At 45.3% G+C, this 26,881-nt stretch overlaps 1 protein-coding gene across 2 annotated transcripts in view; it reads right to left on the reverse strand.

The window, feature by feature from the left end:
* PLEKHM3 (pleckstrin homology domain containing M3) overlaps positions 1–26,881 on the reverse strand; it is a 798,157-nt gene that overhangs the window by 81,523 nt on the left and 689,753 nt on the right. The gene's annotated exons all lie outside the window — the stretch shown is intronic.

Here is a 26,881-nt window from a genome sequence, read left to right on the forward strand (position 1 = left end):
AATCCATGCCATTTATTTAAGCTTTGTTTAGAATAGTGCCTACCTTAGAACAAGTTGTTCCACGGGGAACAAACTGCTATAATTAGGTCAATTCCCCTCCCATTACAACTGCATAATACCCTTGGAATGGTAGCAGTTCTTGTAAGAAGCTATTATGGGGAAATACAGACAAATTTCTAGCTCTTTCAAATGATCCCCACCCACCCAATTGGGCTAGATGCTAGGAAATCAGTTTATTCTGTAAGTACTCACAATAGGCCTTAAGCTATCAGTTAGGGGCTTCTTTGGAGGGGCCTGCTACTAATGTAAACCCCCCCCCCAAAAAAATGGGGGCAGGATTGACATTATGAAATGGGAATTTCATTTGACTTGCGTTCTGTCAAATAGAACTGAACCACTAGCAAATTTCTGCAAGCTGAACTGCAAGGCCTTTCTTGAGTTGTGCATCCTCTCAACTTTGTTATAACTAGAAACACGTCCCTATGAGAGACCTCTCTAGTAATTTCCTGCCACAGAACAATTGCCTTGTGTATCAAGGTAGAATAGGGACACGGGTGGCGCTGTGGGTTAAACCACAGAGCCTAGGGCCTGCCAATCAGAAGGTCGGCGGTTCGAATCCCCGCAACGGGGTGAGCTCCTGTTGCTCGGTCCCTGCTCCTGCCAACCTAGCAGTTTGAAAGCACATCAAAGTGCAAGTAGATAAATAGGCACTGCTCCGGTGGGAAGGTAAACGGTGTTTCCATGCGCTGCTCTGGTTTGCCAGAAGAGGCGTAGTCATGCTGGCCACATGACCCGGAAGCTGTACACCGGCTCCCTGGGCCAATAAAGCGAGATGAGTGCTGCAACCCCAGAGTCGTCCGTGGCTGGATCTAACGGTCAGGGGTCCCTTTACCTTTATCAAGGTAGAATACGCTGTTTGGAACGGGGAACCAATGGCGCCGCCTCCGGAACCTTCTTTTGCACCATTTGAGCACCATTTGAGCACTGTCTGGGCTTGAAGGCATTCACCCACCAGCCATCGTCAGACTTGGCAGAGCATATTTCAAGCGGGGAGTAAGTGGGTTTCAATCAGCCCCATAATCAGACTTTGTGTCTTTTCCGTAGCTTCTTTTTTTAATAAAAAAAGGAACTGCTGGAGGAATGCTGCCTATTGACTGCTCAAACAGTTCAAAAAATCTTTGAACAATTACAAAACATCTCCAAGAAGCTGGATAACCCAGATGAAAGGAGGCAACTCACTCCCTTTTTGCCATCCTTAACAAGCCCGGGAGATAAACAGAACAAATACAAATTTATACCTCTAAACCAACCAAAAACCAGAGGAAGCCCCCCCACACTCAATCAACCTGATACTGAGGCCATGTGAGATTGTTCTCCATATTTTTCCATATAGAGGACCCCTACCTTACTGGGAGTCATCTTTCTGGGCCAGACATCATTTAAATCTGCTCCTTGGCCTCGAGGACGGAAGCATTGACTTAAAAGCAGTCAAGAGGCTCACTAACGATGGATATTCTAAAAAAGTACTACTAAGATTTGGTAGTCATAGAATCCCAACCAAAATCCTAAGAGAAAAGGCTCATTTAGCCCAGAAAGGAATTTTTCCGCGCCGACACTTTGAAGACATATCACCCAGACCATTGATTGCATCTAAAAGACAGAACAAGATGAACAAGGCCATTCCACCAGAAGCCGACATCTGCCCTACCCCCGTGGAAGAACCCAGTAGATGGGAGAAACCGCAGCCAGCTACCCGGGAAATCACGCAAGAAAAATCCAAGCTCCCAAACCACGCGACTGTAGCATCAAATAACAACCTCGCCCTTGACACAATAGACTGGACAGTCCCAGAAGAAGAAGATCTGCTGAGTAACTTTACCAAGCTACCAGATAAAGAACAAATAAACATACTCAGTAAATTGACGAAACTACAGGCCAGATTGACCGAAATTCACCAACAAGGTCAACAAAATGCAGTAGAAACAATACACAATCAAACTTTACACTTACCAGCCTTTTCCCCAAAATGCATAGTCAAAAAGAGAGCTACTAATGGAACTTTCAAATGCATAGATGCAGAGCTTCAAATCCAGCCGCCTCTAAAATATGAAATGGCAAGGAAAAACTCCAGTAATGAGACCACAAATTCCTGGCTGAGATATCAAATACTAGCTCCAAATGAAATAGGTACCCCTTATTTAAGTACTACAGAGGACTCTAATATTGCCGAACAAAAGATGACCTCCAACAGACCTGGCACACTGAGCTCAACACCAAATGAGGCCGAAGAAATGGAAGTAGAGACTGAAAACAGTCCTACTGTCCATAATAGCCCACCAACTACAGAAATCTCTCAGGAACAAGGAACAGTTAAGGAAGAAAATCAAGAAAGGGAGGAAATTTTAATTTCCCGCACTTTAAAAAAGAATCTAAAAGAACCACCATTATGTTCCCCACCGAAAGCAGCGACAAATGGCTGTATCTGCACAAGACAAAATCCCTCGCTGGACTTAATGACAGAACTAGAATGACTAAATGCTGTCAACCAGCCTCCAACTCAAAAACGGATCTTACGCTTGCTGTCCTGGAATATCGCAGGGTGGGGAAACAAAGACGGAGACCCAGACCTAACGAACTTTTTTAAAGATTTTGAATTAATACTTCTACAAGAAACATGGTCAACTAGAGATATTAAAATTAATGGATTCACCTCCTATACGAAACCCGCACTGAAAACAAACACGAAGGGCCGGCCGAAAGCAGGGTTCTGTTGTATGATCAAAGACAACTTAGGGTTTGAAATCAAGCAACTAGAAAAATGCTTACCACTTGCACAAGCTCTACTTTTAACCCCAAAAAAAGATTCTCTGCTACTTCTAAATGTCTATATCCCCCCAACCAAAAACAACAGCAGCAGTGAAAATTGGTCACAACTAACCTTCTATACCTGGGACGCAGGTGGCGCTGTGGGTTAAAGCCTCAGCACCTAGGACTTGCCGATCGAAAGGTCGGCGGTTCGAATCCCTGCGGCGGGGTGCGCTCCCGCTGCTCGGTCCCAGCGCCTGCCAACCTAGCAGTTCGAAAGCACCTCCGGGTGCAAGTAGATAAATAGGGACCGCTTACCAGCGGGAAGGTAAACGGCGTTTCCGTGTGCAGCTCTGGCTCGCCAGATGCAGCTTTGTCACGCTGGCCACGTGACCCGGAAGTGTCTCTGGACAGCGCTGGCCCCTGGCCTCTTGAGTGAGATGGGCGCACAACCCCAGAGTCTGTCAAGACTGGCCCGTACGGGCAGGGGTACCTTTACCTTTACCTTTAACCTTCTATATAGAAAATTTGACCGATGAATACCCAAATGCCTCACTGATAATAGCAGGTGATTTTAATGCCAGAGTGGGAACCAACAACGAACAACTATGTAACAAACTAAATTGGAATACTGATAATGATATCGCATATGCCCTGAAAATAGGACGATTCTCCAGAGACAGGGTTGTAAACAACGAAGGCTTACGCCTACTTGAATTATGTAACAACTTTAATTTGCAGATTGTGAACGGTTCAATAAAAGGCGATAGAAGCGGGGAGTTTACATACTTCTCCCCCCGAGGATGCAGTGTCATCGACTATATTCTTGTCCCTTATAATATTACAAATTCGATCATGGACTTCAAAATTGGAAGGCGTACTGAAAGCGACCATCAGCCATTATCGTTGTCTATTAACTTAAATCAAAATAACTAAGTACAATATCATAGAACCTTCTCAATACAAACAAATGACCCAATTAAAATGGTCCCAGGAAATGAGTGCAGCAGTGGGGCAAAAACTTACAGCCAACCTGAGAAAACAAGTATTATCCAACTTAAAGTCTACTAATTTCTACAGTGATATTCCGAAAATTTATAATGAAATCTTCCAAATGTTTGTAGAGCTTAGTACTCCACCTAAAGTTTGGGTACTTAAACATAGCGCTAGCCCTTGGTTTGACGATGAATGTTTCCAGCTAAAAAGAAAACTGCGCCAAACATTTAAAAATAACCGCACTAAACTAGAGCCCTCTTATCTTGATGAAAAAAGAAAATATCACTACATGCTGGCCGAAAAGAAACAGAAATACGCAACTCAAAAATGGCTACAATTATTCGACTCAATTCAAAGTAAAAACAACAAAGCGTTCTGGAACCTAGTGTACGGAGGATTGAAAGCCGAAAATCAACTAACTCTACCACCAATTGCAGAATCCAAATGGTCCCAATACTTTACATCTGTATTTAACAATCTACACAGTGAACTTAAAGGAAATGAAACCACTAAAAACAAAATTAATAAACTCCAAGAGTGGCCAAGGGTAGAGGAAGAGGAAATTAGAGCGATAGTTAAAAATTTCAAATCGGGGAAATCTCCTGGGCCAGACGGTCTACCAATAGAATTATTTAAGACCTATATAGATTGGTGGGCAGAACCCTTAGCTCAACTGTTTACTCTTATAGATAAATACGGGATCATACCTGAGATATGGCTAAAATCAATAATTATTCCAATCTTTAAAAATGGCGACCCAAAAGAACCAAGGAATTATAGACCGATAAGCCTACTATCAGTGATAGGGAAAATCTACGCTAAGCACCTCTTATCTAAACTTCTTACCTGGATGAAAAATCTAAACTTACCAGGGAAAGAACAAATAGGTTTCTCCAAAGGTCGCTCTACACTAGACCACTGCCTTATACTTATGCATCTGGTTGAAAAATACAGATCCCAAAGGCAATCTAAGATATACGCTGCTTTTGTAGATTTTCGTGGTGCATTCGACTCAATTGACCGCCCAAAGCTGTGGAGGAAACTCGCAGAATTAAAAATTGATCAGCGCTTATTGATTCTAATGCAAAATCTACACTCTTCCAATACCTGTCAAGTCAAACTCAACACCAAAGGTCACCTTTCATCAGACATCCCAAACACGAAAGGGGTAAAACAAGGGTGTATTCTTGCCCCCTTTCTATTTAATTTATTCTTATCAGACTTGCCAGATTACCTTCAAAAAATAGAATCACATGCCCCTAAAGTTAATCAGAAACCAGTTCCTCTCTTATTATACGCAGACGATGCTGTCCTACTATCACTAACGAGCTTGGGTCTGAAACGTCTTATATCTTCACTGATCCTTTACTGCGAATGTAACAAACTCTCTATAAATTATGAGAAGACAAAAATTTTGGTCTTCTCGAATGGTCGGAAATTAGAGAAATGGAAAATAAGAGGGCAAGAAATCCAACAAGTGAAAATCTATAGGTATCTGGGAATCTTATTCCAGAGCAATTTAGGGTGGGCTACCCATCGCACAAATGCCATAAAACAGGCAAAGTGCACCTTATCAGCAGTTGCCCGCTTTTATTATCAGAAAGGTAATCAATTCATTCCTGCGGCCATTCAGATATTTCAAACAAAAGTGCAATCCCAGATACTCTATGGAATCCCGCTATGGGTCCAAGCATATAACAGTGATTTAAAAAAGATTCATTCCAGCTTCCTGAGACGTATTCTTGGACTCCCAGCTGTGATCAAATATGAAACAATGTGTGCAGAAATAGGCATACACACAATGGAATATTGGGCATGGTCCACCTCAATAAAGTACTGGTTACGCTGCCACTTTCGCTGCCCCCCATCAAGTCTGCTCGCTGATTTGCTCAAAGACTCCTATAAATCAAGTTGGTATCAGCACCTCGAAAAAAAGATTGAATCTTTAGGTATCGAGCTGGAGCCCCTGTACAATTCTAATGAGCAATACATTTTTCATAATATTCTAACTAGACTAAAGGATGTCGAGAGACAAAATATTATGGCAGCTGTAAACAAAATTTGCTCCCCCATATTCTATGATTTAAATATCTTAGATAGCAGAGCCAATTACGTCACTAAATTAATAATTCCAGCCCAACGTAGGGCTTTTATGCTGGCCCGTCTGAATGTTTTTCCCTCAGCATTTGTCAGGGGAAGATATCAAAACGTTCCTAGGAACAAGAGATTCTGCAGATGTTCTATGAATGTCCCGGACACTGTTGAGCATATTCTCTTTCATTGCCCACTGCACAGTACGCTCCGTCAACGCGTGCTGTCCCCTCTTTCGGCTGGTCTGGAACCCCAGCAAGGTGAATGTGTGGGACTCTACCTATCCGACGCTGACCAAAGGGTAACGGCGGGGGTAGCCGAGTTTTTGGTAGCAGTCCTCCAAGGAGCAGGTTAACAAGGAAAACCACTGATTCTAGACGTATATATATATATATGTATGTAGCCAACTGCAGCCTTTTTATATATATTTCAAGGCTTTTATATGTTATTTTCTCTTTTATGGTTTTATTTGTATAATGCCTAATAAAGGTTTGATAAGTAAGTAATAAAAAAAGGTCACTTTTTGTATAACTTGTCCCTTTTCAACGTGTGCCTGTGTCTCTTAACTGCAGGCTGCATATCATCTTGTTCCAGAACGCGGCTGTTTCTGAGCTCCTGCCAGAACCGTGTCCTTTTTTTGTTTTGTTTTATGGAGTCTGCAGTCCAGATAACATTGCAGCCAAAGTCAGCATATTTTACCCCTCTCCCCACTGTAATTAGTTAATGCTCACAGCCGCCTTGAGGACATAAAGGACTTTTTAAGTAGTGAGAAGTGTTGGGATTCTCAAACCGCCTCCGCGCTTCGTTTACTTTATCACCCCCAGAATTAAAACCACAATATTATTAGTATTGTGCACATAAATGATGATACAGAAGGTGATTTCTGACATCCTACTTGGCTCTGGAGTGAAGCATGCTATTTTTAGAAGGCTTCCCTGCTAGTTTTGATAGAGTGCGTTGAATGCTATTGCCCCCCACCCCGCCTTTTAAATGTTACTCTCTTTATTTTCTTCTTCTAAACTGTAACTGCCCCTTCCTAATGCTATTCTGAGGGTGATGACATTAGGGAGTCTTCGCTCTGACTAATGGGAGACAAGTCTGTCAGCAGAGGAATTTAAAGAGACAGGCAGCTGTGAAGGAGAGATTGTTGCAAAAGAGAAAAGGCAAAAAATCCCACAGGGAATGCAGGACAAAAGCATCACCGTTCTTATTTTATTTGTAAGCTGCCTTGAGTCCCTGTCAGGGGAAAAGGCGGGGTATAAATAAATATAATAAAATTGTTGTTGTTGTTGTTGTTGTTGTTGTTGTTATTACAGTGGTATCTTGGGTTAAGAACTTAATTTGTTCCGGAGGTCCGTTCTTCACCTGAAACCGTCTTAACCTGAAGCACCATTTTAGCTAATGGGGCCTCCCACTGCTGCTGCACCGCCGGAGCCCGATTTCTGTTCTTATCCTGAAGCAAAGTTCTTAACCTGAGGTAATATTTCTGGGTTAGCAGAGTCTGTAACCTGAAGCGTATGTAACCCGAGGTACCACTGTAATTGTAATCCAATACAGGCACGACTTTCAGTTAGCCTCATATCTTAGGAATTTGTCCGTACCCACCTACCGGCGTTTATTTACCAAAGCTAGATTAAATGTATTTCCATTGGAAGTTCTAAATGGTAGACTGAGAGGCATCCCCTATCAGAATAGGCTTTGTTTATGGTTCCCAGGACGTCAGTTGCATGAAGCATATCCTACTACATTGTGGGCATTACAAGAAAGCAAGGGATCAACTGATCAAACCCTTACCAGCAAATCTGCCGGGAACATCTGAAGCCTCCCATATTAAATACCTTCTGGAGGATAGGTCAAATGAGATTACAGTGACCGTGGCAGTTTCTTTCGGACGTCACAAGAAACAAAGACCATCATGCTCTAGACATAACAAAATGACTACCCGGTCTCTTTCGCCTGTTTCGTTGTTTTAACTGTATCGCCCGGACACTGAGGTCCAGCGCTGAGGGCCTTTTGGCAGTTCCCTCGCTGCGAGAAGCCAAGTTACAGGGAACCAGGCAGAGGGCCTTCTCGGTAGTGGCGCCCACCCTGTGGCACGCCCTCCCATCAGACGTCAAAGAGAAAAATAACTACCAGACTTTTAGAAGACATCTGAAGGCAGCCCTGTTTAGGGAAGCTTTTAATGTTTAATAGGTTATTATATTTTAGTGTTTTGTTGGAAGCCGCCCAGAGTGGCTGGGGAAATCCAGCCAGATGAGTGGGGTATAAATAATAAATTATTATTATTATTATCATTATCATTATTATTATTATTACCTTATTATTATTATTACCGTATTTTTTGCTCTATAAGACTCACTTTTTCCCTCCTAAAAAGTAAGGTGAAACGTGTGTGCGTCTTATGGAGCGAATGCAGGCTGCGCAGCTATCCCAGAAGCCAGAACAGCAAGAGGGATTGCTGCTTTCACTGCGCAGCGATCCCTCTTGCTATTCTGGCTTCTGAGATTCAGAATATTTTTTTTCTTGTTTTCCTCCTCCAAAAACTAGGTGCATCTTGTGGTCAGGTGCGTCTTATAGAGCGAAAAATACGGTATATCTTGTTTTGAAATTGTTTTGTGGGTCTATGGACAACAATAAAGATATTTGAAATAAATAACTGTTGCTTTTGGGTTTTTAGGAATAACTCTCCAAAAAAAAAAAGCACACAGATGTGAGTTTTGATGACTCCTACATCTCTTCCCAGGCCACCCCAAGACATGCTGCCTCTGGAGTTGGGTAGGCCTTGCCACCTCTTCCTGTCTCCTCCTTTCTCCCCCTCCATCTCCATCATCTCATCTGGCTGTTTTCTCACCATGGCAGTGAAGGCTTTCTATTCCTTACTCTGCTGACTAGTTCAAATTTTTTAAAAGATCAGATGCTACCTTGGCACAGGAATTTGCAGCGGCGTCGAACTTCTGTAGCTGCCATCACAGTTGGCTGCCATCAAGTGAATGAATACTGTGAGCACCATTGGCTAGCAACAGAATGACCTGAGCTCATCTCCCATAGCCAGCAGTGCTGACTTGGCCTGCTAGGATTCATAATTCTACCAGAAGAGTTTGCTAGTTAATATATCGTGATATTATAGTGGCAGGATTGCCAGCAGCGGCGTAGCGTGGGTTGTCAGCACCCAGGGCAAGGCAAGTAATTTGCGCCCCCTAACCCGGGGCAGGGCAAGTAATTTGCGCCCCTAACCCCTAACCTGCCGCCGCTGCCAGCTTCTTCTTGCTGCTGCCTGGGCTGGGGTATTTACGGTAAGGTAGCCACGTCAGCGTCGGCGGGTCCGTGTCAGGTGATCTGAGGCGAGTTGCTGCTGGCACTGCCGCCCAAACGATGCCGCTTGCCCGGAGGAGGAGGAGGGCAGAGAGGCGAGGAAAATGCAACATGACCCAGCAGCTGCAGCGGCGGTGGCAGCGGGGCTGTGAGGAGGGGCTGCTTGGAGCGCCCTCCGCGGCGAACGCTGAGAACCGCTGCCTACTGGACGCCTTCAGCCCGGACGTGCGCACAGCTCGTCGGTTCAGCGAGACATGGGGCTCTGCTACAGCCTGCGCCCAAGGCTCTTCGGCAACTCCGGAGGTGGCGAGCGCCCCCCCCAGATGTTGTGCCTGGTGCGGCCGGCCCCCCCTGCACCCCCACGCTACGCCACTGATTGCCAGCACTCTTCCATTTATCCAGTTAGTCCAGAAGCCTCCAGGATTTCTTTGGATGCATATCAGAATCAAAGAGTGTGATAGTGGGAAGGTGTGATAGCCTGGGACTCGGGCTCGGACTCAGAGCCAAAGGAGTCTCAGTCCGCACCGGATCCTTTGCCTCAGGCGGCAGCTGAACCTAGTCTGGGGCCTGATTTTGAAGATCCCAGTCTGCACAGGTTCCCCTGCAACAAGCACCAGCTGGGCCGAGCCAGGAGCCTGAGCCTGCCCTGGCTCCAGATGCGGGGATTACCTCACTGCCTTCAGCTGGGCCATCACTTACAGCTGCTCCAGTACCAGTTGGGTCAGGAGAGGCTGAGGCAGCCTCTGGGTCTAGTAACCCACCGACATCTCCTGAGCTGCAGAGACTGAGGTCTGAGAGAAGGAGAGACCTGAGTACTTGCAGGAGGAGTGCTCGCCTTCGGGCGAGACAGGGAGGTGAGTCACTGGGGGATCAGGACCGGCTGTTACCCCGACAGAGATCAAAGGCTGCTGGACCCCGCGCCAGGTTGCGGGAGCAACATTGCTGTTTGCCAGAACCCGCCTATGATCCTGTGCCTGACCTTGCCTGGTTTCCTGCCTTGGCCCTGTCGGACTGACTCCTCGCGGAACCCTTGGACTAGGGACCAGACCTGGACCACGTTACTCGGGTTACCCCCGGGCCTGGCAGAGTATACAGGGGAGCACAGCTCCAGGACTATCTTTTCCCCGACCAGGACTAACAATGTCGTCTGCCAGAGAGTCCAGGTAATTGATGGTGACTGATGGACTCTCTGTGTACTGGCAAGAGAATGAGATGATAACAAAGCTTTCACCTTGGACAATTGTTTGAGACATAACTACCACCGAACAAGTCGGAGAATAAGGCAGCTTGCCATTATGTGGCCTCATCTGCACTATTGGTTTATGGTAGTAGGGTGTGTTGAATTTTTCAACTTTCAATTTCCAAAAATCAGGGGTGGTGAAAAGTTTTTTTGAAGGCCCCTCACTGAAGAAAGATGGAAAAATTAAGTTTCACTCCCTAAAATGACACACCTTATAATAGGGCTGGATCATCCCATTTTAAACAGTCATGGCTTTTCTCAAAGAATCCGGGGAATTGTGGTTTGTTAAGGGCATTGAGAGTTGACCTCTTTTCCCTCCACTGAGTTACAGTGGTCATGTAAGGTTGAGGCTGGCAGGGTGGAAGGCCAACACAACTGTTTTTGTGAAGAGCTACTGAATGCAATTATCACTACACTGGTACCTCGGGTTACATACGCTTCAGGTTACATACACTTCAGGTTACAGTCTCCGCTAACCCAGAAGTAGTGCTTCAGGTTAAGAACTTTGCTTCAGGATGAGAACAGAAATCGTGCTCCGGAGGCCCCATTAGCTAAAGTGGTGCTTTACATGAAGCACAGTTTCAGGTTAAGAACGGACCTCCGGAACGAATTAAGTACTTAACCCGAGATACCACTGTATCTGCCATTTTCTGCATTTCCCTTCCTACCAATGTCACAATTTACCGTATTTTTCGCTCCATAAGACACACTTTTTTCCTCCTAAACAGTAAGGGGAAAAGTCTGTGCGTCTTATGGAGCAAATGCGTGGTCCCTGGAGCAAAATTGCCCAGGGGCAAAAAGGAGATTGTGCTTTTTTTTTTTTTTTAGAAAGAGGAAAGGGGGTGTTGAAATGAAGCCGCTGAGCAGCTGATCGGCAAGCGGTTGGGAGGGATATAAGGGACACTAGCGATAAAGGAGGCTGCCAGGGGAGGTAAAGACAGCGAACTTGCAAGGAGAGGAGACAGGAATACTAAAACAAGCAATGAGGAGAGAAATTAGAAGAAAAGGAGGAGCAAAAAAATTGCTCCAGCTAAGGAAAAGACACTAAGGCAAACGAGGGAAGGGGGTGTTGAAAGGAAGCAGCTGATTGGTGGGATCAGAAGAGAGATAAGGGACGCTAGCAATAAAGGAGGCTGCCTGGGAGGGGGGAGGTAAAAGCACATGGATCCTCGGGATTTTTGCATTGGATCACCCCAAATTCACCATCAGATCACATAGCATGTCCATGGCTACAGCCTGCACACAAAAAAACCCACATCTACTGTTTCATGGAGTCTCAATGGTGCAAAAATGTGCTTACAAAGCATGGTTCCACATGGATCCTCAGGATTTTTGCATTGGGCTACCCCAAACTTACCATCAAATCACATATCATGTCTGTGGCCGCAGCACGAACCACAAAAATCATACATCCACTGTTTCGTTCAGAATATTTTTTTTCTTGTTTTCCTCCTCTAAAAACTAGGTGCGTCTTATGGAGCGAAAAATACGGTACTTCCCCCACATCTGCCAACTCTATACCCAAGCTCATCTGATGAAGTGGACTATAGCAGACTGTAGCGCACAAAAGTTTACCATCGAGCAAATGTGTTTGTTTGTCTTTAAGGTGCCACACGAGCCTTTGTTCTCCTTGCCGTGGCTACCCTTCCCCCTTTGATATTGTACTGAGCAGTATACCAATGGCAATTGTGGAAGGCAAGATGTCCCTGTGGCTTTTAATTTCTTTTTCAACAGAAATGATCTGCTGGGTCTGTCTACAAAAGGAGAGAAACAGAGATATGCCCCCTATTTGCTGTTGTGCAAGAGAGTTCCCCAAATCCCCCCTTACTGATGAAGTAAATCAAGTTCTTTTTCTAGAGAGCCTATAGACTACGCCAGCAATTTAACTGATTTCTTCATTAAACACAGCCCAGACTGGTAGACTAATCTGCCCTATAAATAAGCAGGCTCTTTAAAAATAAATGCCACTGTACTGCATTTAGTACCGTCAGATCACTTTGTTCAATTATTTATCGCTCTTTTTATCATCTGCAGGAGAATTTTTATAGAAAAGGGAACGGGATCTCTTATTCACTGGTTATTTATAAAACGTATCAGTTTGAAGGATTTCTGCCCCTGACAGGGCAACCAACTAGCGGCACTCTGGATTTTTAATGGAGTCTCAGAAATGAGAAGTGGGAATTAAAAAGAAACAGCGCTCCAATCACCGCCTCTGTACGGCGTCGCTCAGTGTCGTGCGTTCCTCCTTGTTACCAGTGTGTGTCTCAGATCACCGCCTGGGAAGACATCTTTGAAATCCGTCACAGGGCTGGAGCGACTTGGAACGCTCTTGTAATAAGAAAAGATTCTCATGGCGTGGAGGAAAGGAACCCTGGTCCATGAAGGCTAGAAATCCAGGCAGAAAGTGGGGGGGGGGGACAGAGAGGAAAGAATGGCAACAGTGGGTGCGCAAAGGATTTCCTGGATAGTGATAAATCTTCATTTTCTTCACGTTGAATGAGCAATTGCCTGGGGTGAGGGCAAAAGAAGAAAAACGACCGTATTTTTCGCTCTATAAGACGCACCAGACCACAAGACGCACCTAGTTTTTGGAGGAGGGAAACAAGAAAGAAAATATTCTGAATCTCAGAAGCCAGAACAGCAAGAGGGAACAATGAAAGCAGCAATCCCTCTTGCTCTTCTGGCTTCTGGGATAGCTGCGCAGGCTGCATTCACTCCACACATTTCCCCTTACTTTTCAGGAGCGAAAAAGTGAGTCTTATAGAGCAAAAAATATGGTAGTTATTTTTTCTCTGAACCTCCACATTCTGCCCAGGCTGTTCCCCAGCTCTCTCTCCCCCACCCCATGCCTGGCTTGAGGATTTTTGATCACAACCCTTGCCCAAGGCCAGCTCTAAAATGAGGCAAAGTGAGGCAGCTGCCTCAGGCGGCAAATTCTGAGGGGTGGAAAGTGACTAGAAAGATGTGTCATGTGCTCTGCCCTGCAGCCCTTAAGCCAGCTTGCTGCCCTAAGATGGCTGGCATACCAATGAGGCGATCTGAGGCAACCCACCTCAGGTGGCATGCTTCTCCCGCCCAACCGGGGCGAGGGCCCAGATCTGTATCAGGTTGGCCCAGCCCTTGCCTAGAGAGGTATGTGTGAAAATTTCTGGCTCTCGTGTGGCTTCAGTGCAGCCTGCCCTACAGAGGTTGGAATCATATCCTTTGTTTTTCCCTCTTTTGCCCTGCGTCCCCAGGAAGATTGTGTGCTCCCTTTCTGCTCTGCGGTCCTGTGAGATGAGGAGGGCAGCTGCCTAAGGACCACTCCACACACACACACACCGGCCAATGACAGAAGCCAGAGCATGCTTTCCTTCTGGAGTCCCTCTCTGCGTCTTCTCCAGTTTGAGCACATCACGAAGGGGACATTTAGATAATCGATGAAGGTTCCATCTCGCTGTCATTACTTATGCAGGAAGTCCTGATGCAAACTGCCTCCTTCCAGGACTGTCAACCCCTAAAGACCTTTGCTGAACAATAAATCCTATTGATTCCGCGGGCAAAAGAACACCAAGGTGTGCAGAAATGGATCTCTTAAGAGGTTGGTCCACAACCAATGGAGATGAAGTGCTGATTCAGGGATGGGACTGGGCAGTGATGGTGGAAGGCACATGCCAGCTTCAAAAAGGGACCCCCTTTGGCCACCTCTCCAGAAAAACACCGCAGAAAGCCAAGCCCCTTCTGTTGGGGCCGGGGAAGGAGCAACGGCCGCAAGGTTGGCTTTCCTCTTCTCTCCTGCTTTGATCAGGTCATTGAAAAATTGAAAAATATTTATAACTTGCCCTTCATTAATACAGACACCAGGGCAGGGTAGTGTGTATAAAATAAGCTCAGGAGAGCCAGCATGGTGTAGTGGTTAAGAGCGGTGGACTCGTAATCTGGTGAACCGGGTTTGCTTCCCCGCTCCTCCACATGCAGCTGCTGGGTGACCTTGGGCCAGTCACACTTCTCTGAAGTCTCTCAGCCCCACTCACCTCACAGAGTGTTTGTTGTGGGGGAGGAAGGGAAAAGGAGATTGTTAGCCGCTTTGAGACTCCTTCGGGTAGTGATAAAGCGGGATATCAAATCCAAACTCTTCTTCTTCTTCTCAGCCCACCAAACCACAAAACAATCAACAATATATGCTAGAATACACCATCCAACTAATGCAGTGGTTAAGGACAACAGAGCAAGCCATTCCTTCTGCTATTATTATTGGTTAGATTGCGGGCAATGCAGGGATTGCTTTTTTCTTTCTTTTTATACCTGTACAGCACTATGACCATTTTGGCTGCTATATAAGTATTTAAACAATGGCAGTGGTGAAAGGGAATGCTCCTTACAGAGGCCTTGTGCTTGATCAAACAACAGGGAAGGGGGAGTTGCAACCATTCTGGTATCTTTGCTTGCAAGCTCTAGGATTCTCTGGATTCTCACGTCATAAAAACAGACCAAGAGGAAAGGTGAGAGTTGAGGCCAGAAGCCAGCAGTGTGGAATGGTCCAGTCCGTCAATTTTCGTTTCTCTTAGTTTCCTCCCCGGCCCTCCAAGCTTAAATTCAGTACTCCACATTTCCAGTTTGCAATTCCTTTTTAAAAACAAGTCCTCATAAGAATTCACCAACATTTTAGGGAGACTTTCACTCCTAATATATGCATTTTTGCATGCAGTATTCTCAATATATGCATTTTTGCAAAGTGCGTATGCATCTTTGTGGTTTATTTTCACAGTTGTATGCACAATTTACCCCACTATATGCACTTTTGTACACATTACTTGGCTGGGAAACTGCATTGCAATTTTCAGATAAGTGCATATTTCGAGTTCCTGTTACCTTTTGTTTGGCAAATGGCCAAAGCTGCATTTTCCTGAAAAACCTATGCCTTGCATGCTTTGACACCTCATTCAGATCTCTGCGACGGCTGTCCATAAATCCCCAAACAACCCAGTCAATTTGTTGCTTTGAATAGACTTTCATGATACGCAAGGTCATGGTATTATAATTACTGCCTCTATCATTTTGTTTGTCTCTTTTTAAATTGCTTCCACTAAAATGAGGGTTCCCTAATTACTGCAGAGCTTCTGACCACCTCATTATGGTTTAATCTGCACCGAGGCTTCAAGCTGTCCATGAACGTGGTCTGATGGGAGGAGTTTGTCTAATTGGAAAGGAAAAGCAATGTCGCAATAAAACTACACAGATTGTGCACCCAAGCTTCGGCACTGAGCAGTATTCACTTTGGCCACAGCTCAAGTTGTGGTTCCAGTTAGAGGAAACATGCCAATAACTTTTTGCTGATAAATGCCTATTCATTTCAATGGAGAAGATAACCCACATGTTACATGAGCTGTAAGAACAGAACTATTCCTCGCCCAATTGCAGGCAAGAACGCTCCTTGTCCACCTAAGAAGACAAGGAATCACTGAGACAATGGACTTCCCCCAACCCAAATCACGAGTGAGGCAGCAAACATTAGATAGCGCGCAGGAAATTATGCAAGAATGCTGTTTTGTCAACTCAAATGGCATAGCTGGAAAAGTTCATGGTAGCTTCATGGTTGGAAGTCAGCTCCATGTACCTGAAGTTTTAAACAGTTTGCCCTGATCTGATTAATAAATGAACTCCTCTTGGCCATTGTTCACACCCTGTCCATTATGTGGGATGTTCAGCCAGTCTTATACTCTTTTCATGGGAAGGCAGAAAATTATTTAATGTAGTTTTCAATGTGAGTACTTCCTATGTGCTATTCCTCCAGGACCTTTCGGCAGTTAAGGTACTTTTTTTGTGTGCAACCCATCTCTTTTGTTGAGTTTGTACCGTTCTGTTTTGCTTGGGATCGTTGCACTTATTTTTATACTTGTGTTTTGCATTGTATCTAACGAAGTTGTTATGCCTGTGCAAGGACTTCCGCTTGTGCAGGGGAACTTCCTTTCCTTCTAATCTCCCCCAAACCACTGTGGAGGGTTGAGGAAACCCCGAGAGCAGATTTGAGCGGCGTCTGGGGAGGAGAGGAAGGTCCACCGTGGAACTGGAAGTCATTATGCCATAGCTGTCAACTTATTTGGCAGGAAACTCCCTTATCCCAGCGCTGTGTCCCGCTGCTGTCCCTTATTGATGTCCCTTAAATTTCCCAGGTTTCAAAGGAAGCAGCTCCTCTCCCTCCCTCCCTGCCGGCCAGGGAGGAGGGAGGCTCCAACTGTGTTGCTTGGCTGCATTGCTCACCCAATAAGGAGTCTAAGAACGACTGGGGGGTGGAGCTTGCATGCCTTGTGCCAATCAAATCAGCCGCGTTGCCTGGGGACTCGCCTTTGCTCAGCGCTTCCCAGTGGAGAGGTGACGGTGGCTTTCCTTGCTGCATCCCCTTTGCCGGGTTGCTGTTCTGTGGGAACCACCGCTTGAGGCTTTGTTTGGCTGCTGGCTGGGCTTTCTGCCTTTGGCTCAGAGGGGCTTAGAAGTTGAACATACCTGTGCCCGGAAAATCCCTTATTTTGGCTGCTGATCCCTTATTTTTGAGGCTGCTGGTCCCTTATTTTCAAATCTGTAAGTTGACCGCTACGCATTATGCAGGCAGGACAACTTTGTCGGATGCACTTCTTAAAACTATTTTCGCCCGAGGGAAAGGGGTTTCCTTAGGGATAGCAGTGCAAAAGGCCTGATCCTGACTGGGACCTGCGGTGGCTGCTATGTAGCCTTTAAAAAAAACACAACCGCATATATAGCTCCAAACTGCATGTTCAATGTCATCTATTGATTGGTCCTGTTTTGGCCTCTCTGGCAATGCCATTTGAGGGGCAGGGCAAACAACAAAAAGCAGAGCCTGAGACCTGGGCAAGAGTCTGTAAAGTATAGAGTCACACTGAGAGTCAGTGTGGTGTAGTGGTTAAGAGTGGTAGTCTCGTGGCAGAATTCGAGACCAGGGAGAAGAGTCGGTGGAGGAAGATTGGAAGAAATTTAAAGACTATTTACAGAAACATTGTAAAATTAATGAATGTTAGAATGATGTTGGAATGAATTTATGTGATTCTAGCAAAAATGTAACAAAGATTTAAGAAAAATAGATTGTTAATTGGTGAAAGGAGAGAAAGTAAACTTATATTAATATTAAGATAAATTTTCAGGATAAAAAATTTGAAGAGAGGGAAAGGATTTGCTGAAATGGATAATTGACTTAGAATACAAAAAGGGAGGTGTGAGGAGGTCAGGGAAACAAGCAAATGAAAGACAAGTTATGGAAAGGTTCGATTTGTTTTTTTTTATTGTTTCCATTTTTCTGTTTTTTTTTGTGATGTGTTGTTTTGCTTTTGTTTAATTTGGTGTTTTTTCTATTTTCTTTTTGTAACCTTAAAACTTCAATGAATACTATTTTTTTAAAAAAAGAGTGGTAGTCTCGTAATCTGGTGAACCGGGTTTGCTTCCCCGCTCCTCCACATGCAGCTGCTGGGTGACCTTGGGCCAGTCACACTTCTCTGAAGTCTCTCAGCCCCACTCACCTCACAGTGTTTGTTGTGGGGGAGGAAGGGAAAGGAGATTGTTAGCCGCTTTGAGACTCCTTAGGGTAGTGGTAAAGCGGGATATCAAATCCAAACTCTATACTCTGCAAGAGGGGTGAGGAAGGTTTGCAAGTGGAGGGGGCCACATCCTAGCGAGGTTGACTTGCAGACCTAAGTTCTTAAATGGGGATTGCAGGTTGAGTCAACCTCTCCCCAGTACCAGAGAGACTGGGTTACATGCTTAGGATTCCAAGATAAAGAAGCAGTGGTGATTTACCCCATTGTTTGAGCAAATAAAACCTGCAGATTTTGTAGCACCTGGGAGGAGCTTACTCAGCTAGCTCTCTCTATATTTGAACTGAGTGCGCACACTTGATTTACAACATCCAGACGAGGGTTTCTCCTTTTCGTTTTGCTCCACTATACCCCTTGCTTTGGGTAACGTTGTGCCCAATGAAGAGTTTGGAGAATTCAAAAAAGGGCTGTATTTTTTGCAGTTTTGGGGTTGGAATTGCCCAGGAGTAGAACACAAGCCTGCTTTGACACATCTCTCATGGCTTTGATCTTCTTGCAGAGGAAGGTGCTGCAATTGGAACACCCTGCACAAGAGCAAAGCCCTCTCTTCACCCAGCTGCTCCTTGCTAAACAGCTGGTGCACGGGAGAAAGTGCTCAGAGTCAGATGAATCTGTCTGCGGGTGGCATCCGGCTCCCTACCCCTGCTCTGCAACCACATGGTTTCTCTTTTTGCAAATCCATCCTCCTGCACACGGAGGATGAAGTTATCCAATGGATAAGGTCACGCATTAATTCATATGGCACTGCTCCAAGCAGTCACATAAGCAGGGATCTGGGTAAAGAGGAGTTATATCTGCATGCTGGAAAGGCATTCGTTCTGCTCCCAAGTCCCTAGTCATCTTTGTGCCAGGGACATTGGGAGTAAACCCACATCTCCAACACACTCCAGTGGGTTCGCCCTGTACACTGGATGTAATGGTTGTGAAACAGTGGTGGGCTTTGGGCTTTCAAATTTCAGTGATGCTGAAAATCGGTGCGCGCCCCTGCCCCTCGCCTTCCGTTCTAAGTCATTGTTGCAGTGTCCCCCTGATTGGCGCCCAGTGCAGGCAAACTGGTCACATTCCACTAAATCTGCCCCTGTTGCCAAGGGGTCACCTCCATGTGCAGAACCAAATGAATGGGCACCCCAAAATTCATGGGGGGTCTGTATGGGTTAGGATCTACGTGTGTAGGCTCTTATGCAAACATGGTGTCTTTTGTGCAGAAATCATTATCAGGGTGTGTGTGTGTGTGTGTGTGTGTGTGTGTGTGTGTGTGTGTGTGTTGGAAAAGGGCAGGTTGGCAAGTGTGGCCTCTGGTCCTTTTTCAGTGCATCTGTCCAAATGGGACAGTGGAAACCACATATCTGGAAACATAGTGAATGCAGATGAACAATAGCTTTTGATAACTCTGGTCATCTTTCAATTATGGAATTTTTGGACTAAGCACACTCAGTTATATCCTTGTAACTCCGTTGTAAAAATGTGACACCTAATGGTGCTGTAAAAAAAACGAAACTTTATGCAATTTTACATAGGGTTTTTTCCCTTTTGTTATAACAGTCTAATGGCTTGTTTTTTTCATGTGTGTAGATCTAGCCCTTGTCTCCTCCTGAGATTCTGAATACACTAACACAGAGAGGGATGTTTGACTGGGAGACCAAATTCCTTTGGGAGGAAGGATGGGAGATAAATTTAATAAACAAACAAACAAATAAGATAGGCCATGCACATAGACATATGTGCACGGGGAACACATGGATGCTCACTCTGGCACACTACTTGCTCTCATGTGCACAGCATGTGCCCTGTTCTTATACTCACAGTTTCTCCCTTTCAGCAAAGGAGAAGAACAAGAGAAGACGACTCTGGTCCTATCTTCAAGGTGGGTGAAAGGAGAATGGGAAGCCCAAAGGGCTGGGCTGGATCTGATGGGAGTGATAGTCCCAAACATCTGGAGGGCACCAGGTTAGCAAAGGTTGGTCTACACAAATGAGGCTAGGAGCTGCCCAGTTTGACAACAGGATATGGGTAACAGCAGGGGACAGGCTGCATCTGACCAAGCACATATCTTATCTTCTGATGAGTTAGTAATTTGCGATCTGCTGAACAAGAAATGTGAGGGGAGCATGTTGTTCTCAGCAAAAGCAAAAGCAGAACATCTCAGACAACTGTGTAGGTGGCCAAGGCTCATGTAACTGTTCTGCAACGCCAGGGTTGAAAAGGAGAGGTGGGAAATTAGCCTTGCTTTCTCACCCATAGGGTTTGGTTAGAGAAACGAAGATCATGGCCACTGGTCCCATTATCTCCTGGCAAATAGAAGGGGAAGAAATGGAGGCAGTGAGAGATTTTACTTTCTTGGGCTCCACGATCACTGCAGATGGTGACAGCAGCCACAAAATTAAAAGACACCTGCTTCTTGGGAGAAAAGCAATGACAAACCTAGATAGCATCTTAAAAGGCAAAGACATCACCTTGCCGACAAAGGTCCGTATAGTTAAAGCTATGGTTTTCCCAGAGGTGATGTATGGAAGTGAGAGCTGGACCATAAAGAAGGCTGATCACTGAAGAATTGATGCTTTTGAATTATGGTGCTGGAGGAAACTCTTGAGAGTCCCATGGACTGCAAGAAGATCAAACCTCTCCATTCTGAAGGAAATCAGCCCTGAGTGCTCACTGGAAGGACAGATCCTGAAGATGAGGTTCCAATACTTGGGCCACCTCATGAGAAGAGAAGACTCCCTGGAAAAGACCCTGATGTCAGGAAAGATGGAGGGCACAAGGAGAAGGGAACGACAGAGGACAAGATGGTTGGGCAGTGTTCGCAAAGCTACCAGCATGAGTTTGGCCAAACTGCGGGAGGCAGTGGAAGACAGGAGTGCCTGGTGTGCTCTCGTCCTTGGGGTCACAAAGAGTCGGACATGACTAAATGACTAAACAACAACAGCCAGAAAACATTAAGCTTTTTCTGAAGCAGTGTAAGAGCAAGTGTCCACAGCTAGATTCCACACACCCCCCCAAAAAACCCCAGGCTTATGTAATAATACTAGGGGCTGTACTCCTGCTCACTCCATTCTCCAGCCTCCTGCCATTTTCTGCACATTAACCCCATAGACTGAGCTTTCTGTTCCCACCCCATGTTCCAAACCCATTTCTGAAGCCACCTCTCTCTTCTATTCGGCAGCCCTGCTTTGCACCCCCATTTCAACTTCACCCCAATGTCCATGCCTCCCCCTTCTATTGTGCAATCCCCACTAGCATGCAAACTTCTGCCACTGCTTTAGGTAAAGGTAAAGGGACCCCTGACCATTAGGTCCATTCGCGGATGACTCTGGGGTTGCAGTGCTCATCTCGCTTTACTGGCCAAGGGAGCCGGCGTACAGCTTCCGAGTCATGTGGCCAGCATGACTAAGCTGCTTCTGGCGAACCAGAGCAGCGCACGGAAACGCAGTTTACCTTCCCGCCGGAGTGGTACCTATTTATCTACTTGAACTTTGATGTGCTTTCAAACTGCTAGGTTGTCAGGAGCAGGGACCGAGCAACGGGAGCTCACCCCGTCGCGGGGATTCAAACCGCCAACCTTCTGATCTGCAAGTCCTAGGCTCTGTGGTTTAACCCACAGCACCACTGTTTTAAATCACCACTTTTTGCCACTCAGCATACCTCCACCCCCACTTTGCTCAAACCTCTGCTGTTGCTTTAAAGTTTAAAGCACCCCTTTCTCCCTCTCGGTGTGTCTCCCTTCCCATTTCTGTGCCATGGCTACTGCTGTTGCACAATCCTCCTTCACGTTTGCTCCCCTCTCGCCACCCTGACTTCATGCAAATCCAGGATAGTGATAAAGCACTGCAAATCCCCCAGCGAGGGCTGCACAATGACATTCTTACATCTTCAGAGAGATTATCCTTCCTTTAGTTAAATCTAGTAGAAATTGCCTCTTCTCCTCGTGTAGCTGAGCAAGTCTTAGGTAGCACAAGAAAATTGCTGCCGCTGCAGCTGAAGTCGTCAGACTGATAGAGTACGGAGCGTCGGCTCAGAAACTTCTTCCACTTCCATGGGGTATATTTATCACAGGAAGGAAGCAAAAAAGAAAGCACTATGCAGCACAAAACAAGGTCGATGGACAAGTGCAGGTAAGGATAGCGTTTCTGAGGCTATTTATATAACACCAATTATATTAGAACCATTGATCAGGTTCCTAGGTCTATGGGTTACATTTATTCTGCTAAACCAGGCATAGGCAAACTCAGCCCTCCAGATGTTTTGGGACTACAACTCCCACCATCCCTGGCCACTGGTCCTGTTAGCTAGGGATCATGGGAGTTTGGGTCCCAAAACATCTGAAGGGCCAAGTTTGCCTATGTCTGTGCTAAATCTCCTGGTTTAAGACCCCTCACTCTGGGAACCTAGAACCTCAATGTATACATTGGCAGCATATGTGATGTAACACACCAGAGACATAAGAACAAGATCTTCTATATATTTTGGGAAATGGTTTGTCTGTCTGTTTATTTGCTTGTTCTGTTATGTGTTTGGATGCCTCTTGAGAGATCATCAACAGACTTGGTGTGAGGGCTTCCAATGGGGAATGGCAGTTTTCATTGTCATTGTGCCACCACCGGCATTTTGAATCAAGATAGCAGGTCAAAACATCACGTTGGTGTGACTTTGTCTGGTTTTTTGGGGGGGAGGGGGAATAGGTCCACCTGCCTCTTAAGATACCACTGTCAAATTGGCATGAGGGTTCCTGAAGTGGGGGGGAGAGGATTACGTTGACGGCCGCCATTTTGAATCAAGATGGTAGACCAAAACATGACCTACATGTGACATCGCCCAGATCACAATTCTTCTGTAGCTCTCACATATGGCATTCCCCATAAGCCACTTTGAGACATGGAGGGTCTGAATTCTTTAAATAAATAAACCGCCTTTGACACCTTGAACATTCCATCCAAGGTTAAGGCAGGCAGGGCCTGCAAGGACATACAGTAATTGCACAACTGCAATTACTACAAGCATCATTCTTGCAATCCAATTTCTTGTATTGTTCCTGCATTTTACGACATCAGCTCTGCCACTAAACGTGCAAATAAAAACAAACCCAACCCAGCACTGCAGATTCAGGTCATCCTATACGGTCCATTCTCCTGGCAGTTTCCCACCAGCAGGTGGCGGCTACAATTTTAAGACTGGCCACTTTCCCAAACTTTTACGTTTAGGATACAAGTTAAGCATTAAACCCTTAAAACAAGAAAAGTGACAGGGAGTTCTTGATCAGAATAGTCACAAATGGGAGGGGGGTTTTTTGTTTAATTTTTAAAGAGCAGGTCTTTTATCTGCTTATTTTGACCTCTGTCTTCTAAAGCAACAAGAAAAGCTTATTGATCCCAATTCCTGCAGGACACGAAAGCTCATTACCATTAAATGGAGAACTTCCATTTTGCCCCCGTTAAGTGTAAATATTTAATGGGCATTCCTCTTTCTTCCCACCTGACTGGAACTGATGAATCAGCCTGTCAGAATTTGGATATGATCTTTAAAGAAACTCCAACCTATTGGCAGGAAGTTACCGGTATTTTATATAGATAAGATTTATTGGGAGCATCCTATGGAATCTGTAGATTATGAAGTAGCATATTCAGAGTTTTACTATCTACATACTGGCCATATGGTGCAATAACTAGAATGTTAGGTTCAGAGATGTGAAACCTCTGTACTGGTAAGTCCCTCACAGTGCAATCTAATACCTGTGTACTTGGAAGTAAGTCCACTGAGTTCAATGGGACTTACTCCCAGGTAAGTAGATAAAGGAATTCAGGCAGGGTGACCTTGGGCTGTATTCCCTTGGGAATAATCTGTTAAGGGCCACCGGCTGCTGGTGGTGGGTGGGACTGCAGTCGAGTGGTGGGTGGAAGCAGAGCTCAAAGTGGGTCATGCACCCCTTCCCTCTCTGCCACCCCTTCACATGTTCTCTCTTCTTGCCACCTGCATGTAATTAGGCCAGAGGCTCCAGGAAGTTCTTGGACCACAGACTCTAGCGGCCACTTCCCTCAACTTTGTGTCTCTTTCCCTTTACTAGGCCCTCTGCTCTCTTTGCCTCTTCCTTCTTTGACCCAAAGCTACCCTCAACAGTTATAGCCTTCCCAGCTTCTGCATGACTTCAGAGCAATTCAACCAATGGTCGCCAAGCAAGAAACTGCACCAGTTCCTGTCCCCATTCTACTCTGGGAATTATGGTGCTGCGCATTCCAGGTAGCCTAGCTGACCAGTGTGTTCAGATATTCTGGTCATGGTTTGAATACTCTGGAGAGCAGCCAATGCATGGATAGTAACTTGTGTTGTATTGCCAAAGGCAGAAGCCCCTCACTGTGCGTCTGTTGTATGGCAAGAGCTTCTCCAAGGAATTTTGTTTAATTATTCCTGGTTTTAGGGACGCGGGGGGCGCTGTGGGTAAAACCTCAGCGCCTAGGACTTGCCGATCGCACGGTCGGCGGTTCAAATCCCCGCGGCGGGGTGCGCTCCCGTCGTTCGGCCCAGCGCCTGCCAACCTAGCAGTTCGAAAGCACCCCCGGGTGCAAGTAGATAAATTGGGACCGCTTTATAGCGGGAAGGTAAACGGCTTTCTGTGTGCTGTGCTGGCTCGCCAGATGCAGCTTGTCACGCTGGCCATGTGACCTGGAAGTGTCTGCGGACAGCGCTGGCTCCCGGCCTATAGAGTGAGATGAGCGCACAACCCTAGAGTCTGTCAAGACTGGCCCGTACGGGCAGGGGTACCTTTACCTTTTTATTCCTGGTTTTAAAAGCCAATATATAAAGCGGTCTTGACAGAAACTCTCTTCACAAAGACTGGGAGATGTGACAGTGGTCTTCAAACATCTGAAGGGCTGTCATGGAAAAGATAGAGCAGACTAAATCTCTGCTGCTCCAGAAGATCAGTGAGGGGGCAGAAGAAGGTTCCTTGGTTGTGTGGTAGGGTTTGCTCACCCAGCATAGGCCTAGTCATCTGTATTTGTTTATGTCCACTTCCCTAATAAACAACATTTCTGGAGAATAGGTTTTCTGGTTCTCTTTCTGGACACTGATAAACAAGTTATATAACCCCTCGTGTCTGTCTTTGGGAGGACACCCAATTTGACCTTTCACTAATTAAACTTGAGGTCTGGATCTGTCCACTTTGGGCTAATCAGTACATGTTCAGCTAAGAGTAGTTTCTTCGCCTAGATAAATTTACTTGTCGGTAAATCAGATATATTGGTAAATATGCCTCATTTCCAGGAAAATTCTTCCTAAATATGTTTACAAAAACACACACACACACACAAAAACTATGTTAGGGGACAACCTCTGAGTAATGGATAAAGCATGTCACTTGGTGGCCTTCCAAATGTTAATATATGATAAGTGCTGGCCAGTGGCGTAGCGTGGGGGTGCAGGGGGGGCCGGCCGCACCGGTCGCAACATCTGGGGGGGGGCGCTCACACTCGCAGCTCTCTGCCCCTTGCTAAAATCCACGGGTTAGGGGGCGCAAATTACTTGCCTTGCCCCGGGTGCTGACAACCCATGCTACGCCACTGGTGCTGGCGGCAACATGTCTGAGGTTTTGTCAGATACTGCCACAGTAGCCGCAAACTCCCCAGATTAATGCAATACCAGTTTTTAAGGCCTGCTTTATAGACTGCAACACCTCTCCTGCCTTAGGAGTTTGGGATGTAGGATAACCAACTCTGGTTTAATCCAGATAAGGCAGAAGAACTATTGGTTAGTGGAAATGCTCACCTGAGATTGGAAGTAAAACCTGTTTTGGATGGGGCTGCAATCAGTTTTTAAGACTAAGTGTTCAATTTGGAAGTGCTCCAGGATCCGTCTTTACTCAAAGGGGAGCTGTCGAGGCTACATTTGTGTGCCAGCTGCATCCTTTCCTGGAGAAAGTGGAACTAGTCAGTCACACCTGCCTTAGTCATATCAAGTTAGATTATATAGTACCAATAATATACTCATATTCAGAGCATGTGGGGCTGCCCTTTTTTTTTTTTTTTTTGCTTATTTAAAAGGTTTATTTAACTTTTTAAAATTTGAGGTAAAATACTTTTCATATCAACTTCCATAACAAAATACAGAGCTATCAGATACCCCTGAAAAAAATATGTATATTATACATATATTTCTATAACATTACATCATATATATAATATATATGCAAACTTTTTTTTTGAAGACTTTATAGAAAGTGGAACGTCTAAAAGGCACTGCACGAAAGCATGAGGACTACTTACATTTTTTTTCTTAAAAAAAATTTTTTTTTACACACACAATTTTAATCCTGCTTTACACAGACAAAATAAAAATACCTCAAGCGTTAGAGTTGCCGTTCGGATGTGTTTTACTCCCTGCGGACTCTCAAAGCATCATAAAGACAGGACCATGTCTCATGAAAAATGATTTAACAATAATAATAAATTTTTAAAAGTCGTCGGTAAATACTTTGTCACTTTAACACACACAAAAAAACTAAAAGTTGTTTCGTTTCTTTTAAAATAAACTGAATCAAAAGTATTCCAAACCAAAGACATAGCTCTCTTAAAAACCCATCAGGATCCGTAAGACGGGGGGAAAAAATGAGAAAAAAGTTACATTTCTTGAAAAAGCGAAAACAGTTATGGAATTAAAAGGGCAATCAAGCAAATATAAACCTCCCTTGAAGGTTAGATAAAAACCCTTTCTACCTGTCTTCATCGGACAAGTGCAGACTTTATGCATCATCCATGACCTGACTGTCTGCATGTGTGTATGTAGGTTTTTTTGTGTGTGGAGGGGAGCCCAAAGTTTGGGACGGGGTGCCTTGCCCTAAAAATAGCAGTTCGGCAACAGCGCCCCA

The sequence above is a fragment of the Podarcis gaigeae genome, assembly GCF_964106915.1.
Source record: "Podarcis gaigeae genome assembly, chromosome: 1".
In the NCBI taxonomy this organism is placed as follows: Eukaryota; Metazoa; Chordata; class Lepidosauria; order Squamata; family Lacertidae; genus Podarcis; species Podarcis gaigeae.